Here is a 6,205-nt window from a genome sequence, read left to right on the forward strand (position 1 = left end):
ATGTCCTTTTCATCCTACTTGAAGGCCTTGAAACGAATTTCTCTACTAACCTTCCCAATTTGACTTCCTGTCACCCTAGAGGAACAAGTGTATGAGCAGAGGGGTTTACACACAACAGCTCAGACAAATCAGCAACAAATGAACACAAACCGGCGAGGCCCTCTAATTGCAGCAGAACAGCTTTCACTTCATAACAGAGTGAGGGGTTAGAGAAAGGTGATCATTTCAATCTCTCACTCTCTGCTCAGAGTAATCTGTGTGCTGTTATAATGAGACACATTATAATATCTCTTCTGATTCCTGGACATTTAGAGTTCATCCATGGACTTTATCCAGAGCTTCTGACCAGAGAAAAGCTGTCTGAGGAGACAAACCTTCCACAAAACACTGTAAAGGCAGAGGCAGATTTAAAGGGGCTTATGTTAGAAGTTTGACTTGATCTTGATCTCCCATCTGAAGGTTTGGTTCTCCAATTGTAGAGCGAGGGTGAGGAGGGAACAAAATGAAGAACCAAATGAGTGTGGATCACTGGATAAGTGTTGATGTCTCATTTTCATTGTAGAATTACATAGTCTGCATTATAAACGGTGTCTCCTTCTCAGGTGTAGCTAGGCTAGGGTTTCTGGGAAGTAGGAGTACTTTGATTTTGTTCATTTGACGGTTACTTGGCTCATTACACACAATCTGCTTTTCCATTGCCCCATCATCACAGAGACAGAAACACTTTAGCATTGGCTCATTTGAACTCAAATGCTGCTTCAATATGTCCACTGGATCTCACAGAGAGTTTGATGCTGCCATGCCATCATGAGGAATCAGTTCACCCACTGGTTCCCTTTGTCACTGATGAAAGGATCCTAATGGCTCATCATTCACAGTGCGCTTCTCTTCAATCTCTGATTGGACAGACTTTTTCAACATTTTGAATTCCAAAAGATAACATTCATGAACATTGATGTTGTGGACGGTAGAGGGCAGTAAAGGAAAGAAATAGGCACTTGTGGGCACTATATATATATATATATAGTTTTAATATTATTATGCTTCTTAAGTGAATCTATCTTGTTTCAATGTTTTATAGTTTTATAATGTTTTCATATTGGTACCTTAAAGGTACGCAGTATCTAAGTGTTGTTACGTTCAGGAACATAGGAACACAGGAGACGAGAGATCCAAAATCAGAATCCAACAAGCAGGGGGTCAAAACCAAAATTCAATCCAAAACAAACAAACAGGAACAGGAACTCGAAATAGGAACGCGAGGAAACTAGGTGACGGAAAGTAAGGACTCCATGAAAACAAACAGAAACAGACCGGTTAATAAAGGCAGGGTAATGACTATCAAGTGAAGACACCTGAGTGCAATTAACAGGAGTGCAATAACTGTGATGAAGGGACAAGGCTTTGTGGGAATTGTAGTGCCTGCGGTGAAGTGCCTATGGGGAAGTGAGACCACTAGTGGAGACCCAGGGAAAGAGACACCAGACACCGTGACAAGTGTACATATTAGTACCTAAAAGGTACAAAAGTGTACCTTTGGCAAAGGTACCACTACCACCCCACAGACACCGTGACATTACCCCCTCCTCCACGGAGCAGCTACCAGATGCTCCACCCAAAGGAGGTGGACCGGCGGAGGGTCAGGGGGAGGGACGGAGGGCCAGGTCCATAGAGGGAAACGGAGAGAAAAAAATAAAAAATAAAACAAAACAACAAGGCACAACCCCCGGAGAGAACAGAAAGTTCAGTGGCCCAGGGCCGAACCGACAGGGCAAGAATCCAGGGTGGAGCAAGGTGGAATTGGAGCCATGCTGTCGAGACAGAAGCCCACCAGGGCGGCGCAGAAGACCACCACAACCGTGCAGTCGGGACAGAAGCCCACGAGGGCGGCGCAGAAGACCACCACATCCGTGCGGTCAAGACAGAAGCCCACCAGGGCGGTGCAGAAGACCACCACATCCATGCGGTCGAGACAGAAGCCCACCAGGGCGGCGCAGAAGACCACCACATCCATGCGGTCAAAACAGAAGCCCACCAGGGCGGCGCAGAAGACCACCACATCCATGCGGTCGAGACAGAAGCCCACCAGGGTGGCGCAGAAGACCACCACAACCGTGCGGTCGAGACAGAAGCCCACCAGGGTGGCACCGAAGACCACCACATCCGTGCGGTCGAGACAGAAGCCCACCAGGGCGGCGCGGAAGACCACCACATCCGTGCGGTCGAGACAGAAGCCCACCAGGGCGGCGCGGAAGACCACCACAACCGTGCGGTCGAGACAGAAGCCCACCAGGGTTGCGCAGAAGACCACCACATCCGTGCGGTCGAGACAGAAGCCCATCAGGGCGGCGCAGAAGACCACCACAGCCGTGCGGTCGAGACAGAAGCCCTCTAGGGCGGCGCAGAAGACAACCACATCCGTGCGGTCGAGACAGAAGCCCACCAGGGCGGCGCAGAAGACCACCACATCCATGCGGTCGAGACAGAAGCCCACCAGGGCGGCGCAGAAGACCACCACAGCCGTGCGGTCGAGACAGGAGCCCACCAGGGCTGCGCAGAAGACCACCACAACCGTGCGGTCGAGACAGAAGCCCACCAGGGCGGCGCGGAAGACCACCAGTAGAATCGATGATGCAGGAGAGCAAGTCTGGTTAGGCAAGTCTGAAACAGGGAACAAGAACAGGTTAAGGGTGGCCTCCGTGGCCACGACAGGATCAGTCGAGCGCTCAGAGAGTTCGGCTGAGACGTGACGAGGCTCTGGAAGTTCCGCAGAGACGAAGAGAGGCTCTGGTAGTTCAGCCGAGACATGGAGAGGCTCTGGTAGTTCGGCAGAGACGTGGAGAGACTCTGGTAGTTCGGCAGAGACGTGGAGAGACTCTGGTAGTTCGGCAGAGACGTGGAGAGACTCTGGTAGTTCCGCAGAGACGTGGAGAGACTCTGGTAGTTCCGTGGTGTTTAGACTGGATTCAGGAAGATCAATGGTGACTTGACTCTGCTCATGAAGATCATTGGTGACCTGACTCTGCTCATGAAGATCATTGGTGACCTGACTCTGCTCATGAAAATCAATGGTGACTTGCATTTGCTCATGAAGAACACTGGTGACTTGACTTTGCCCTTGAAGATCACCGGTGACTTGACTTAACTCCTGAGGTCTAACTGTGGTAGTGCTTAACTCATGAGTGTCAACGGTGACTTGACCTGACTCTGGAGGGTCAACGGTGACCTGACCTGACTCTGGAGGGTCAACGGTGACCTGACCTGACTCTGGAGGGTCAATGGTGACCTGACCTGACCTGACCCTGGAGGGTCAACGGTGACCTGACTCGACTCTGGAGGGTCAACGGTGACCTGACTCGACTCTGGGGGGTCAACCGTGGCTGTCATCTTGTGCCATGACTCTGGACCGGCGGCCATCTTGTGCAGTGGCGCTGGGCCGGCGGCCAACTTGTGCTGTGGCGCTGGGCTGGTGGCCAAATTGTGCTGTGGCGCTGGGCTTGCGGCCATCTTGAACTTTGGCGCTGGGCTAGCGGCCATCTTGCGCCTTGGCGCTGGGCTGGCTGCCATCTTGCGGCCAGGCGGCAAGGAAGTCGACCGGAAGTTGAAGTCGGCCGCGAGCTGCCATCTTGTAACAGAACTTCACTTGCGTTAGCATCCCATTGACTTTGCATTCATTTTGGCGTCACTTTGACAGCGAATAACTTTACATCTGAGGCGTTTAAAGACTCCATTTGTCCATTATTTATTTCTAAAGATACACGACAATGTATAAAGGGCTCCATTACCTTCTATGTTACATTATGGCCCCGTAGAAACAGTTTTTGTAAAAAAGGCTAACGATTGCGTCATAACCACTCGACTCTCTGTCGCACAGTAGAGAAATTACCGTACAGACACGAGGAGAAGCTCGCAGGCAATTAACTTAATATGGCGTACTGGCGTTACATTTTAAAATACTATACAAAATAATTAATCAGAATACTTACTCCTGCTCACTCATGCCAAAGAACTCCCCGCTCAAGCTCGCTGTCTCTGCAAGATTAACGATGGCAGTTTGCACGCACAGCTACTAGAAGATTTACATCTGTCAGACAGGTTGCTGACGTCATCAAGCTTAGTTTGAGTCTGCGCGTCAGAAACGGAAGTGCTAAAAATCGCTAAAAATGGGCTTCACTTGTCTCAAAACAAACAAACAAACAGGAACAGGAACTCGAAATAGGAAAGCGAGGAAACTGGGTGACGGAAAAGTAAGGACTCCATGAAAACAAACAGAAACAGACCGGTTAATAAAGGCAGGGTAATGACTATCAAGTGAAGACACCTAAAGCAATTAACAGGATTGCAATTACTGTGATGAAGGGACAAGGCTTTGAGGGAATTGTAGTGCCTGCGGTGAAGTGCCTATGGGGAAGTGAGACCACTAGTGGAGACCCAGGGGAACAGAGACCAGACACCGTGACAAGCGTACATATTAGTACCTAAAAGGTACAAAAGTGTTCCATTGGCAAAGGTACCACTACCACCCCAGTGACAGCTTTTGTACTTTTTTGTGTAGCTGAAAAATGCTCATTAAACTTTTTCAGTGTAGAAATATGTTAGGGCCCCTTTATTCCACATTTAGCAGCAAAATCAATTCAGCTTACAAAGTGAGGAAATCAGGAGTTTTACAGAAAATTACAAAACAAAAATAAAAATCCTAGTGTGTTAGACTGTTGCAGTACTTGTGCCAAGACCCCTGCTATTCAGATTTCTTTGGCAGTCTCGGCATTTGGCACTAGTATCTACACTGACTTACATAATGTCTTATATATGAAATACTTAGTACTTTAGCGCACACTATTTCTCTCTCTCTGTCTCAGACCACCTCTGTCAGTTCATCTGGTAAGAAATCTCTCCTGTGAGCATTGGCCTAAACTCACATACTTCTACACAGCGAATGAACAAGATCAACACTTGGACACAAACCAGAAGCACAAGCAGGGAGTCTGGACAATGCTGACAAACATGCCGAGGTCAAACTCACGGGCTTATTTCTAATATAAATGCAATTAATTGAAAGATAGTAGTGTTTATTTTCAACATTAGAAAGATCAAACACATAAACTCTTAGGAAAATATAAGATTCCCTATGTACATGCAGTAGAAAACTCTATCAAGGAAATATGCACCACTCATGAACAAGATGCTCAGAAATAACTACAAGATTGAGGAGAGTCATTATACGGGCAGTTAACAAACCACTGAAGCAGAAAAATGACTTCAAATGATTACTCTCAGAGAGAGTTTGGAGTGGTTTAAACACAAAACCTCTGTGTGTTACTGTACATTAAAATCCTACAGAAGATCAGACGTCTTGTGTCTGTTCCAATGGTTTTCAACTCTTGTCCTCTGGGATTCCACAACAGCATAATTTGTTCCAGCCTTAAACTAACACATCTGATTCAACAGTTTAATTGAATCAGATGTATTAGTATAACCTCGCATGGCGGCAAAAATCCATCATGGAGCTGGAGCTGAAACAGCTTATTCATGAAAGCTCGTCTGAGTTTCATCCATGATTGCTTCAACATACTGTCTGTCTGTTCCCGTTTGACTCAAATAACTGCTTTATAAATTCAGTTCGCTTTTCAGCAGTTCAAACTTTGACCTTTGACCCATGCTGATTTCAGCTCCCTGAAGGAAACAGGAAACTATTGGTTTGGGTCTGCGTGACCTTTTTTCCTCACACGTCCTTTTGTATCGGCCATAGAGAAGGTTTCATTCTTCATCTATGGTTCGTCTGAACACAACCTGCTGAAAGCAATTCGACACATACTTGGTGGGTAGAAACATCAGATCTGAGCAAATGGAAACCATTAGGCCATGGAAAGTAACATTAGAATATTAACTAATTGCAGTGTCATTTAAGTATTATTTATATAGTATTGCTTTTGTTCATCTTTTGTAAGTCACCTTGGAGAAAAGCATCTGCTAAAAGCATAAATGTACATTTATTCATATGACTTATTCATTATTTATTAATATTATTAAATGTATTCTTTATTAACATCTGCTTAATGCATAAAATTAAATGTATTAATATTTTGAATAATTGTTTTTAATATTTGTATATAAAAAAACATTTTAGTCATTCTGTTACGTGCTTTTGTAATTTTTTTAGTTTCTATTTAGCTTTATTTTTCTATCTAATATTTATATATTTTTT

Source organism: Carassius carassius, chromosome 26 (genome assembly GCF_963082965.1).
Source record: "Carassius carassius chromosome 26, fCarCar2.1, whole genome shotgun sequence".
Lineage (NCBI taxonomy): Eukaryota > Metazoa > Chordata > Actinopteri > Cypriniformes > Cyprinidae > Carassius > Carassius carassius.